Source organism: Rhamphochromis sp. 'chilingali', assembly GCF_963969265.1.
Source record: "Rhamphochromis sp. 'chilingali' genome assembly, chromosome: 15".
NCBI classification, from domain to species: Eukaryota; Metazoa; Chordata; class Actinopteri; order Cichliformes; family Cichlidae; genus Rhamphochromis; species Rhamphochromis sp. 'chilingali'.
Window position 1 is genome coordinate 6,883,380 of NC_137942.1, and position 14,920 is coordinate 6,898,299.

Consider the following 14,920-nt stretch of genomic DNA (forward strand, 5'->3'; position numbering starts at 1 on the left):
TATATTTTTTGTACTTTAACTGCAAAATCTGTAAATCAAATAAGGTATGGTTGGTATAGGGGAAATCATTGGATAATTCCAACTAATATATATTTATGTATGGTTTAGTTTTAAAATACTTTGCAGCACAATAAAGATAAGAATAGAAAATTACAGCCATGCTAGTGACTGCACCATCTATCATTGTTATGTTACATTTCTCACAGTATTAAGATTGTGTTTTAGCTACAATGCTACATGTTCTTTCTTCTTTGTTAACCATGTAACCATGTTCTAGTTAACAATTAACTGAAAAAGTACACCAGAGATTGATGCGAATGACTATGTTTCAGCAAGCATTAGACAAATTAAAGATGCCAGACTCCATGATAATGACAAAAACAGGTTTTATCTGAGGTAGTCGTGAATAGTGTAACCAGTTTTATCCAATATTTTCCTATTTACAAAAAAAACCCTAAAAATCAAAACCAGTTTGCGGTGCAAGAGAAAAATGGCTCAGCACACTAGAATCATTTAATTTTTCCTTTGGTGATGGTGAATATCTGATTATCTTTTCTTCGTTGAATCTTGCATGTGAAAAACATTTGCATAACAAGCCAAAGATCATTTGTTATATCCTGGGAGGAGACAAAAGTCCTTTTGGGGATTGTTTCATGAAAGCATCTGGAATAAAAATCTGTCACATCAAATATGCAGAGCGAACCGCTGTGGCAACCCTTTGTGTATAAGAGAGCAGCAGAAAGTAGTTTCCCTTTCTCCAATGTCAAAGTCAGAACTGATAAATACTATCCGCCAGTTAAACTCCACCCTCTTTTTCACAATTCTTGTATTGTAAACTGTGATTTACAGATTACTCTAAGTAGGGATTAACTACTTCACTAGTTTAGCAATCTAGAAAAATGTCGCTCTAAGGCGTGTTGTTTTAAGCCCTTTGGTTGCCATTAAGAACCTTCACTGGATACCATCCATCTGCCCATGCAAACACCAAGAAGGTCCAGGTCAGGTCAGGTGGGGGCAGTGCAGATGCCTAAAACTCCCTCTCCCTGGCCACCCTCCTTGGTTCTTCTATAGAGAGACCAAGGCAGCCAAGAGATCTCTGCAGGGTGTCCTTGGTCTGCTCTGGGACATCCTCTTCATCAGACATGTCTGGAACACCTCATTTGGGAAGTGCCCAGGAGGCATCCTAGCCAGATACTCAAACCACCTAAACTGGAAGCTGTACTCTGAACAAAGCTGAGCCTGGACACCATTGGAGGAAGCTCATTTCAACCACTTGTGACTGTAGCCTCATTTATTTGGTCACTTCTACATCTTGTGACCATAGGTGAGGATAGGAACATAGATTGACAACCTAATTTTCATGCTCAGCTCTCTCTTTGTCACAACAGATGGATGCAGCTTCCACATAACAGCACATGACACACAAATTAATATGTCAGTCTCCTGCTCCATTCTTCCCACGCTCATGAACTCTGAGAGGTTGAAACTCCTCTACTCGGGGGAACAACTCATTCCCAACTTGGAGTGGGAATCCCACCCTTTTCTGGCTGAGAACAGACTTTGTGGTGCTAACTCTCATCCAAACTGCTTCACACTCTGTTGCAGACTTCTCTAGTGCAAGCTGGCGACCTTGTGTCACTAAAACAAAAACAAATAAACAAAAACATCATCCCACATCATCTGCAAAAATATGAACAGAGAGATCGAGGGCGGCCCTTTCAGTGTCAGATCTTGGTGGAATGAGGTTAAGCTGCTGCCAGGTCCTACATGTGCATTAATACTGTCTGCTTGAAGATAGAGCTCATGTCCTTCACACTGAGCAAACTCGTTATAAAAGGCTCTTCTTGACATTCTCGAAATTGGAGTATCCAATCTTCAAGGCCAGCTTTTGATGAAAAAATTCTAATCTTAGCAATGCATTAAATGTGACATATTATTCTCATCTCCAACTTCATGAATTTATTCCTGGATGTTACTAAAGTAGCTTTGCATGATTTGTGTGCTAGTTTAAAATAATGCTTTTTTACTTTGATAATGGGACTCAGAGCAGCTCTTCAGTTCTACCCCTGTCTTCTGTTGGCTATCCTCTAATTACTTCTCATTGATCATAAACATCTAAAAGTGTTTTTTCCTAATATGTCATAAACTAAACATTTAGAACAATCCAGCCCCTGAGATTTCAGCTCATATGTAGATCTGAACATTTGAAATGTTGACCTTTAATTGGAGTTTTCAGCATTATGTGTGTGAGGTGTGAGTTTGAGTGTGCATATATATATATATATATATATATATATATATATATATATATATGGAAAGCACAACAAGTTAACTTTCAGTTCATCTTAGCAATCCCTCAGAACTGGCATCTACTCTATATACCATTGTGAGTTGAGACATGCCATCCAGTCAGATGATTTGGTTTTCTGTTGGTGATTAGGGGCTGCCACAGGTCCTTCACCTCTGGTCCATTACTTTGCCTTGCATCAGCTCTGGCAGAGGCAGCCACATTGTGACAGGTGAGATAGAGCCCCACCGGCCATCAGGGAGAGGTGACTTCTTAAAAATAATGACTGGGTATGTGCTATGTGATTGATGAGAATGAGATGACAGCTCGTAGTCCGTAGCTATATATGGACACCTCCTTCACAATGACATACCACGGGAGACGAAGAGCGAAAGAGAACATGTCATTTTAATATTTAAAATTTTCTGCTCCTGCAAGAAGAAAGTGTGGTTCAAGGGAAGGCGAGCAATATAATTATTATTCAGGGAGGCCAAGATGTTCCACCCAAAGTAACTCTTCTTTTATTTGATGTCATTTCTGAGGCACAATCTGAACCCGAGGACCTTGGGGATGATACTCTATAATACGATTATCACAAATTGTTGTTTTTACATTTGTGCTAATGCGTGTGTTGACTAGATAAGGGGCTAGAGGAAATTTGAAAACACAACTTACCTTCCAACGAAAGCGCTCGCAATCATTCTGTTTAACCCTCATTAATGATTTCTCCCTGCTTTCCTGGGCAGACAAGGTTTGATAGACATTTCTATGCAATTACTCCTATTAGTAGTAATCTGGCTGGGTGCCTACAGTACGTCTGGCTTTGGCCAGTCCTGCTCTGCTCGATGAAGGTAGTTCAATTTTTACTTTAAGGCTAAAAGGGTATATGGCGCAGTTTCAAACCGCTGCAGAGTCTGAAACAGCAAATCAAACAATTCATCTTCGTTTTTTTTTCTATCTGCTAGGACCTTCTAGGGTTTATTACTGGCTAATAAAAAGAATGTAGCTCCAATATGCCAGATTAGCAGTGGCATCGATACTGATATGATTATGCACTGATGTGATTACATGCCATTAAGTGACCAATGTAAATCCTTTTATAAAATTAAATGTTTTTCAGCAAGCCACATCAGCTCGTTTGCTGCCACTGCAAAATATCTGTACATGTGTTGCCTTATGTTAAGTTGATCTTTGTTATTTTTACACTGATTTCACAAGCATATTTTAAAGTTGGGAAAATCAGAGTCCTGGTGCGGTCTATCTGTACTTACTGTATGTTGAGTATCAGAATTGGTATTTGAAAAGCAAATGCTGACTTGGTGCATCCCCACTGACAACAGTTCAGACTTGTACCTACACTTGTTTTCCTCAAAACTGAGAGATATATTATGACAGTAATTCAGCATTACAGGAGCTGGTGGACATATTTCTTTCCCTAAGAGAGCCAGCGTAGCCATTTTTTCCTGCCTCAAATAACACACATTATCCACATCCAGACTCCCATCTCGACAGAGACATTAGGTCCATATCAATCATCTCATGTCACTTTTTCTTTGGAGGGGAAAAGCAAATAATTATATTTCCCCTCAAATACTGAACTCTTCCTTTAAGACACCTTTTGAGGCAATAGGATGGCCTTTTAGAGATAGGTGCGCTGGAGCTTCTGTATATCTTGATGGATTACACTGCAACACACTTGGTCAGTTCTGTGTATCCTGATCCTCGCTGCCTCTGCGGCGTGTTCTCTTAGTAACAGTATAATCACGCTGTAGCAACATGGTAGTTTTGGCATAAAGCACAAGAAGAGAAGAATCACAGCAGGTATTCAGTTCAGGCTGGTCTTAATGAAGATTATTTAAAAGGCACATGATGACAGGAGTTTGATGGTGATGAATAGGACAGGAAATTAAAACAGAATGCCATTATGAAAAGAACAACCGCCCTTCTTCCAAAAGCAGCATCGTAAGGGATCAGACCCTTTATTTCTGTGACCTCTCCCAGTGTTAATGCCATTAGACCGAGAAATTCTTGAACCCGCAAACAATGCCGAGTAATCCTGGTTAGGGTTTGGCCAAAGAGGTTTTATTTCTTTCTGTACTCAAGGGGTGCTTGTCTTTTGATACCAGCGTCTCACTCACTCTGTTTCCCTTCTTCTTTTTATTTCTCTTGTTCTCTTTGTAGTTCGTTTCCTTGTTGTTCGCTGCACCTTTTCCCTTCTCTCCAAAAGCATAAATATCCTGCTAGCAGCCCTGCAATCCTTTGTGTCCTATCTCTGCCCTGCCTCACTTATGTGCTGCCTTGTAAAATAAAATATTATAGACTGCCATGGTAAAATGACATTAGGGTGCAATGATAAATGTCTAGCATAAAGCTCCGAACATGTCACATAAATGACAGAATTTGTTTAATGTGATATGAAATATGCTTAGGATGCAAGGGTGTTTAAGTTCCTTCGGGAAGCTGGCTTGGCATGCAAGTAGTAGAGTTGCGTGCATAAAGTCATAATGATGAGTGAGGCAACTGTGTGCATGTGTGTGTGTGTGCTTAAACCCCTCCTTTCTCGTGCTCAGTGCCAACCCTGTCGCTAACGCAGCAGCCCTCTGCATTATTTATCCCCACAGCAGTACAACCACTTTTACTGCTGCCACACAGCGGAGAAAGTGCACACCTTGCAAGACCTTTTTTATAAACTTCACTCCTTTCTTCCTCTCCCAGTAAGCCATAAGGATAAAGCACCTTTTTCCTTCATCTCTCCTTCTACCCTCGAGCTCCCTTTATGCTTTGTTTTTATCATAAAACGCCATCTAAATTCACTTATAATGGATATTGATTTGTCAAACAATAACAGCAGATCATTATAGACAGTTTGTGCAAAAGCTCCATAACCTTGAAAGTTGGAGGTGCTTCATGAGAGCTGATTAAACTGGTTGGCTTGTGCTTAACATTTGGCTTGGCTTGTGCTTAACATTTCAATTTACTCTTCGGTGCTTTTCACTTTATATTCCACCTGCCAGCAAAGCAAATGGGACGAATAAGAAAAGTGTCTTATTGCCTCCTTATACTGTAATGGAAAAATAAAAGAGGGTTGACAGTGGAATGTCATCCTAACTAAATAAATAAATAACAATGAATACAGCTCTTCCTTCCTTAGTTTTGTGGAAGGGAATTTCATAGTAAAGCTGCATAAACAATACAACTGACAGAAAAGTAATAGCAAAGTCAGCATCTGGTCTTTCTGTTTATCGATTTTCAACAGAAAATGGCTCGTCTGCATCACAGAATCTATTCAAATAATGGAAAAAAACCTTGAGCAAGGGCCAGCATAGGTAATATGGCAAAACACTTACTTTTAGTAGATAGCTTTGCTGTGTCACTTATGCTAAAAGTAAGATATTTAAATATTGCAGGTTCACCTCAGGGTATGTTGATAGTTTGGACACCACGTGGGCAGAAGCAGATAAGAAAGAAGCCAATGGCATTAGAGCAAAAAAGAAGAAAACAGAACATATTCTTTTTACAGCGTAAATGTGCCATTTTCCTTTTCTTTTTTTTTTTTGACTTGGCATCGTGTCAGCAAGCCATTTGCAAAGCTGAGATAACAAAATAGAATTGTATGGAAGAAAAGAAGATGAATTTAGACTAGAAGGGGTGTGTGACAGTCCAACATGAGGAGCAGCCACTTGACTTCAGTCAAGGTCACAAATTTAAAGACACCCCTCCAGCCAGAATTTCTCAAGTACAATGTTTTACCTGCATATACTGTGACTTTACAAGTTTTATGCAATCCTGTAACAGCCTGTATGTAAAGCATGAAACTACTTAAAACACCACCACTATGGTATGAGCTCTGCTGCTTAAAAAATAGTAGAGACAGTGGTTGTGATAGAACTGCTGTATTGGTATTCATTATATTCCACTGGCATACCTGATCAACTTGTCGATGCTATGAATGCATATTTACTAGGCTCTGCATTACACAGGAGCATGTTTAAGAGTGTAATTTGTTGGTGGTTAGTGTTAACAAGTGACCTTTCATCATGACAGGAATAGACACTAATGGCCATGTCATCTTTGGCTTCTTCTCTGTGGGAGGCGTTGCACTGCAAATAGGCAAGGTCATGCCATGTTTGCAGCTCTGGTCTTCCAGACATTCACACTTGCAGCTGTGAATACTAATGAGATGTGTTGTGCTGGTCAAAAGGCATTTTAATTGGCAGCCCAAATGTGCGCGCTCTCACTCACAGGTTGGCTCTCAGACCTCTGGCTTGAATAGAGGAAAAACTAATGCGATATCAGCAGCAACTGAGATCAACTGAGCACTGACAATTTGTACACTACACTGACTCGTGTAAGTGTAGCAGAAGCAACGCAGGGTATAAAGTTAAACTAGCATTCATTATTTTTAATGCAGTTCCTCTAAATGTATTACATGAACACAGTTTAAACAACACTAAGTAAAAAAACATTAATTAATTTTTCATGTGCATCCAAATCTGCCGATATAGAAGCTTCAACATTATATGTAGTAAACTGAGACATTTCCATATTAAATATTACATGTGATCAATAATGATACTAGATGTTCGGGATAAATAAAAATCTTTGATAAAACAGTATTGCACACTAACTACATCAAACATGCTTTGATATCACTGATGGCATGCTGTGTAGTCTTGTGTTGTTTTGCCTTTGTTTCTCACCTGTCTGGTTTGCATTTTAAAGCACAAGTCTGCAAATATGTCTATAATGTGTCTATGCAGGGACAGAGATATTCCCAGGTAGCTGGAAAAGATGAGAGACCAGAAAAACAGTGGGGAAAAACGGCGTGATCGCTTTGATTTTGTGCAAAAACCTATTGTTTTGCAAAGACGACAGCTAGTCAGACATGCCTCAATCATCAGCATAAATGATTACAGCACTATACAGAAGTCACTGATTGCAAAAGCAATGACCAATGCATCGATTTTAACTCTGCTGCTGCTCCGTGTACTAAAATGGCCCATTTATAATCATGACATGTCCGACAAAATCAGCCTACACGTACACATGTATCAAAAACTATGATTGTGTGGTGAATATCCCATTCAGATCTGTAACAGCTGCAGAGTCGTAAACTGAATGCGCTGCATTGCTAGCGTTGGCTTCTTTTCTCTGTCTTATACGTGTCTTGCTTAAAGGGGCGTGGTCAGCTGGAGTTCCCGTTCCATTCAAAACTACAAACACTGAAACAGATCGTTTGGAACAGAGCTAAGAATCTGGTGTATGCAAGCACAATACAAAAACACATCTGCAGGGTAATCCCATCTGAAACTTGAAGTACACTTTCTGGGAATGTGTGAGGCTTTCAAGTTAAATATGTGAGCGTTGACGTAATATTTGCCAAAGGACCCTTGTGCAAGATACAGAACTCCAAGTTGCTCTGTGATGTGTTAACCCTATATTAAAACTGTTAATAAATTAAGACTATCTCGACTGGCACCAACCTTGGAAAAGGTGTCATTGCCATGCTCATTACAGACAGCTTTCTCCAAAGAGCAACTGTGACAAACTTCCGAAAGCAGCGATAGTTAATAATTGATCTACTTGCCTTTTCACTGTTGCTAATTAAATGTTAAATGAGAACTGATAATCCTATTCTCCTTAAGACATTTGTCATGCAGAGCAATGGTTTCTGTGCTATTTTACATTTCTGGTTTCTAGACAGGTTTGAGAAGTCATTACCTTCGACCATGTGACATCTCTGCTTGAAGTGGCAGTTCAGCGAGGAAGTGACAAAGACGGGGGACATGCAGGCAGGGTCAGTAGCGAGGATTTGCAAAATAACAGAACCCCTCTGTCAAGGATTTGTCAGGGTCTTTGTCATCAAGTGGCTGAAGAGGAGCCTTTCTGTCTGGTTGAGGTCTAATGAGATGTTGACCCGACCCTGGTCCTGTCTGTCAAACATCATCAGTCTTGACAAAAAGAGGCAAAGAAGGGCAAGCAGTGTCCCCCTGAATGCAATTCGCTCCTTTAAAAAAATCCAGAGATAGAGATGTTGACAATCAGGCAACAACTGCATTTTTTAAAGAAAATATTCAGTTCAAACTGTGCTTTCGTCACTTGCACACACAAATGTGTATCGGAATAGCAAATAACTGTTGGGTAATTACACTTAATGGTACAGGCCCCCACCAATTAGCTAGTGAGGGTTAAATGGAACACTTCAGTCTCTGGAGGGTTTAGACAGCTGCGTAAATGAAGTTCATCTGAGGCATCATTAGAAAATGCTTTCATTCAGGAAAAATGGTGGTGATGTGATGCATGTCAACACACGGTTTCTGCTAATGAAACCAAGTTCATTGCTGTGAAGTTGTCTCGGAGCTGACTGGTATAGCGATTATCCCGGCTTTACCAAGACGTTCGCACTAGCGCAGAACGATACCTGAAAAACCCTGACGCATCTTGTACCTGCAAATGAAGAATGATAGTGCCATGAATATTTATCTGCTGTCCTCGTCACAATGCTCCAGGGATTTTCTCTGTCATTTGTTTCGTGCACATACATATGCATCTAGAGCACCTCTGTTTTGCAGAGGTGAATGAACCTCTAATGTGGTACTTCATATTCTTCCGAAGCGCACCACCTCTTTGGCAGTGTGGCATCAGGTAGTCGATCAATCATGTCTGTAAACCATCCATGAGAGGGCCAGTGTCAATAAAGGAGGAGGAGCATGAAATGAAAAACCCATCTCAAAAACACAGCAGCAGTGAAAAACCAACTATTACCCATGCACTTTAACCCCCCCCCCCCCCCCTTTTTTTTTTTACAGCAACATAAAATATCAACATCAGACCCTCAAAACTGAAGATTTAGGTTCTCAGCTCTGAATTTTTAACCAGTCCTGAATAGGGAGCGCTGTTTGTGTGGGAGAGGCTGTGGTTAATAATAACTCCAACCAATAGTAACAACCTTGTTAACCCATAATACTGCGCAGTCAAAAAATAATATGGTACTTTTTAGTAAGAGGCATGAATCCCACATTTTTGTCTGCTGAATTGCCTCTTGAGGAGTCACAATCAACATTTCTCCCTCCATCGACATTGAGGAGACAGCTGCTTTTAACAAATCCCCTCTTAAAATAAAAGGAGAGAGGGTTGAGATGAAAAATGTTCCCATTTTTACGTGTTATTGATCAATATGAAACAGCTGTGGAACCGTAGAGTTAGACACACCTATGTATACCTGGGTATGCTACCATATACTTCAGTCTTTACAGTAATGTATGTTCAATACTACATTTGTCATAATTTGGCTGTGTGAAAGCAGGGAAGGACCCAAACGCAGACTTCTCAGAGTAAAGTAAACTGAAAAACAGAGCTTTATTTGCTAAATGGCAAAATAGTACAAAACTATACTGGGAATAAATAAGAAAACAAAACATACGGATAAGGACGCAGAGAAACACACAACTATGAGTGAGATCGCGACACTGGAAAGACGAATACAAAGGGCTTAAATGACGAGGGAACAGGAAACACATGGGGAACACAACTGGGTCAAATTACACTCAACGAGACAGAGGACATAAAGCTAAACATAACACACGAGACGAGGTACCTTCAAAGTAAGAGAAGCAAAGCAAAACATGGCGCACACACACAGGAGACTACTAAATCAAAACAGGAAGTAATGGGAACAAACACACAGAGGCGCAGACAGACCCAGAGGCACGATCTGATATCGTCGTGTTGGTGTTGTTCCCAGATCTACATAGTAAATGTTGTTCCAGGATCAACATTGCAAGTGACCAATCAGAATGTTGTGACGTCATACTTTTGCGACTTTGGGAAAAACTGCCATAAAACAAAAAACTGTTCTTAAGCTGCGAGAAACCGCCTTTGTCCGCCGATCAACGGACCCTGACCCTAACCCTTTAATAAACGCTAAGCAGAATTGATATTGTCCTTGCAACATTGGAATTTCATAAATGCACGAATGGCTTGGCGTGCCAAAGAATAACGTCACAAGAATGTGATTGGTCACTTGCAATGTTGATCCTGGAACAACATTTACTATGTTGTTCCAGGAATAACACCAACACGACGATATCAGATCATCCGACACAGAGACATGACTGACTGGGGAAACATGGATAAGCATGGCAGGCAGGGGGAAACAGAATGAAACATGAGGAGGAAACAAGACACAAGAACTCACACAACCTATATAAACACAGACACACAGAGAAAGACACCGAGGGCAAAGACACAAGAAGAAAATACTAAAAAAAATTAAGGAACTAAACAGGGAATATAAGAAACTAACAGCAGAATAACTAAAGACTACTAATGAACCAGAACACAACCCATAATACAAAATACCACAAGAATACAAGAAAACACAAACTGCTGGACCAAAAGGACCCAGAACCATGAAATTTTACTGTTTCAGCCACTGATGTTAATAAAGTCCCTACAAGGTGTTTAAACTATCTCTCAGGTTTTGAAGGTCAGCGTTAGGAAGTATGGGGTAACATTATCTGTGTCTGAGTGTTATCTGGAGATTTGCATATGACCATAGATTTCAGCTGATAATCAAAAGGATTCTCATTATCTCAACCGTTTCCAAATTGTGAACAAATATCAGTGTGGGAGTTAGAACACTAAACTCTTGAGGATTCGCTGTGATGTAAAAATCAAGCGGCACTCGTATAATATGTGTGATGTTGCTCACTTATAACAAGATTAGGGCTTGTTAGCAAACCCAGTTCAACCACAACCTGCTTTATGGCCTCTGCTCATTTTTGTTTTACTCATCTGCAGCTTTTTCATGGGCAGCTTGTAACGGCACAAAGAGAGTGTGGGAACGTCATAACAAGCACCCTCTTTTCCACTTTACACCTTTATTAGAAAAGCATTTTCACAATATAAGCATGTGTAAGTTACAAAGTTAAACCAGTGTACTTTATTAAAGTAGCCCATTATTATAGCTTATATTGTTCTGGGTTTGCCAATACTATTTGAGACAAGTGTTTAATATTTAAGGCTTTGTTATAGTTTTAAAGACTGCAGTCAGTGGTGCTGTTGCATTGTACTAAATCACAGTGTGAGGTGTTTGTGATATTGATGGGTATATTTTTTATTTTGCTGATTAGGGTTCAGGGAACAGTGGTGCTCCTGATTTATTAAACTGTTTCATTCTGTCACTTCCTTTCAATCAGCTTCGAAGTTGATGGTCGTTACAGTGATTGCTATTCATCACATCAAATCGATCATTGCTTGTGTTACACACAAACTAACACACATTGTTACTCAAATAAACTGCAATTTTAACTCAGCCTATTACTCATAAATGCCTTGTAGCCATTAGTTGGTTTTTGATGAACGGGAGGGGGCACAGAGAGATATTAGTGAAGGGCGAAGCTATTGTCCACATACAGTAATTAGGAATGTGACTTTGTTTTGTTTATTCTCCCTCCCTGTGCACACACACATGAAAGGAGTAAAAAGTTTGTGAGACATATTCTCTGAAGCCCTGTTCAAGTCCAGGCCGAACGCTCTCTGCTTTTAAGTGATTATGTAGAACATTGCCTTTGGATTCGTGCGTGTTGCGTGTTTCTGTGGGCTCTGCTATATTTTTGGCTTTAGCAAATTAGAGCTGTGAACAACTGTCCTGTAGAAAGAAAGGTAGATGATGTGGAAATGAGGGGAAGTGCCCCTCTAGCAGGATGTGTTTAATGCCAAGGCTGACCTTCACGTAGACATATTAAACAACAACGTTTTAACTGTCAGTGTTGTGTTTCTGTGTGTGCACTATGGAAAAAAAATACAATTTGACCAAACACTGCGCACAAAAGAACAGCTTAAAAATAATGAAAACGGGATGCTTAATTATTTAGTTTTGTTTATATTTATTCCAGGACAAACCATATTCTCTGCATTTCAGTCAGGATTGTTGCATGTTCATTCTCATTCCTTGTGCAGTTTTCCTTATTGTGATCAAGATTTTCCAATTTTTTCCCCCTATTCTCACAGGTTTGCTATAGATTGTGTATGGTGTATATATGATACTGCTTCCTAAAGCCTTGAACATACTGGAAGTGGATTGTGGTGATGTTGCAACCAAAGTTTATAGAAAGTGAATAATATTTGCCGACTTCAAGTGACTACAGGCGAAATAACTGCTGCCAATGCAAAGTGGGCAGGACCTGCAGTAAACTTTAAGGCGAGCACCTGAAGAAACTACTAAAGTAAAGAATACTGTTGATTGACATATAACCTCCTAGTAAAGACATTAGAGGGTCACCTAGGCAACCAGAGCTGAGAATATCACAAGTGGCAGATTCAAAGTGATACGCGGCAAGCAAATCACTTCCAGTGTGTACACGGCTTAGATGTCAGCATTGTACCCTCGATGCTTGAGTTCTCAATCACCTGAAAATGCTTTCCTGTGTCATTTTGGTCGGGGTGTTGCTGGGCAACCTTAGCTTCATACGCCACACAACATCTATATCTATTCTCTTGTCCTTGTCTCGTGTGGAGACAGATGCTTTGTTTTATATTAGTGTAGATTTTCTCATAATTCTTCATTTCCCGAGGGAAAATTTACACCTCCTCCGTGACATCCTCTTATAAGGCACAAATCCTTGTACTGTAGTGGAAAATGTTATATTTGATGAAATTCGGGCAACATACCCATTGAGCGGTCACTTCCAGCTCCATCACTCATAATAGCGTGTTTGTGTATGAATTTGTCATCTAATATTGTTGCCATTTTTGTGCTTTTGGTGTACTTCCTCTGACCCTCACCTCAGCAATCATAAGATAAGATAACCTTTATTAGTCCCACACGTGGGAAATTTGTTCAATCAACATTTTGCCTGTATAAAGCTCGGCAGCTAGAGCGTAAATATAAAAAAATCTGGTTTAACTGTTGATTCAGAAATCTATAAATACCACGTACTTCAGTATAAAGACTCCATCAGCAAGGCCAAACAAAGCTTCTACTCTGGTATTATCAGTTCTTATGAGGGTACAAGGACTCTGTTTTCAGTTCTCAACAAGCTAATTCAACCCCCCAACGCTTTACCACCACACATCTATTCCTCTGAATCCTGCAACTCCTTGATGCTGTTCTGGACTACGAAAATCAATAAACATCCACCAGCAACTCAGATCAAATGTTGTGTCTACGCCCTCTCCAGAACCTTTTCTCCTTTTTGAGCCGTTTTCCACTTTTCATCTGATTTATCTGATATTTCTGATATTTCCGAGTTCATATGTAAATCAAAGCCTGCCACATGTCATCTTGACCCCATGCCCACGGGGCTTGTGAAATCCTGCCTCTCTTCTTTACTCCCACTCATCTCTGCTATCATTCACTCTTCTCTCACCACCGGTATCGTTCCCTCCTTATTCAAGACTGCTCTAGTCACTCCTATACTGAAAAAAACCTTCTTTAGATCCTAACAACTTTAACAACCTCTGTCCGATTTCCAATTTAACCTTCATTTCTAAGATACTCGAAAAAGTGGTTGCACCTCAACTTCATTTACACCTGGTTAATAATAACAGTATCTACGAGAGATTTCAATCTGGTTTTCGCTCATGTCACAGTCCAGAAACTGCTTTACTTAAAGTCACTAACGATCTTCTAATCGGAGCTGACTCTGGTCTTCTCACCATTCTCGTCCTTTTAGATCTGAGTTCAGCCTTTGACACCATTTCTCACTCTGTACTTCTAAGCAGACTTTCCTCTCTCGGCATCTCTGACACACCCCTCGCCTCGTTCCAATCATATCTCCTCGACCGTTCCCAGTTTATTCAACTAAGATCATCCCACTCTCGTCTATTCCCCGTCTCCTCTGGTGTACCTCAAGGCTCAGTTTTAGGCCCTCTTCTCTTCATGATATACATCCTCCCTCTAGGTACCATTTTCCGCAAATTTGATCTTCAGTTTCACTGTTTTGCTGATGACACCCAGTTATATCTCTCTTGCAAACCTGATTCCTCCCTCCCACCTTCCTCCCTTTCAGAATGTCTAAGTGAGTTAAAATCCTGGTTTAGCTCTAATTTTCTAAAGCTCAATGAGGATAAAACTGAGATCCTCCTTATTGGCACCAAATCCAACCTTTTGAAGGCGAACCATTTCTCACTCACCATCGATAACTCCACAGTTTTCCCTTCTCCTCAGGTTAAGAGCCTTGGTGTCATCCTAGACAGTTCACTTTCCTATAAATCTCACATCAATAATCTCACCCGTTCTGCCTACATCCATCTACGCAACATTAACAGATTGCTTCCTTCTCTTTCCACCCAGTCTACGTCCATTCTTGTCCACAGTCTTGTTACCTCCCGTGTTGACTACTGCAATTCTCTTCTGCATGGTCTCCCCCAAAAATCCCTCCATAAGCTTCAACTGGTTCAGAACTCTGCTGCTCGCATTATCACCAGAACCCCCTCCTACCAGCACATCACCCCTGTTCTTCAGGAACTTCACTGGCTCCCTGTGAAATTCCGGATAATATTCAAACTTCTTCTGCTCACCTTCAAGGCCCTTCATAACCTCGCTCCTCCTTACCTTTCTGACCTGTTAACCACTACCTGTTCTGCCCGTTCACTTTGATCTTCTTCTTCTATCCAGCTTGCTGTACC

At 40.3% G+C, this 14,920-nt stretch overlaps 1 protein-coding gene across 3 annotated transcripts in view; it reads left to right on the forward strand.

Annotated features, from left to right (window-relative positions):
• asic2 (acid-sensing (proton-gated) ion channel 2) overlaps window positions 1–14,920 on the forward strand; it is a 412,120-nt gene that overhangs the window by 360,443 nt on the left and 36,757 nt on the right. The gene's annotated exons all lie outside the window — the stretch shown is intronic.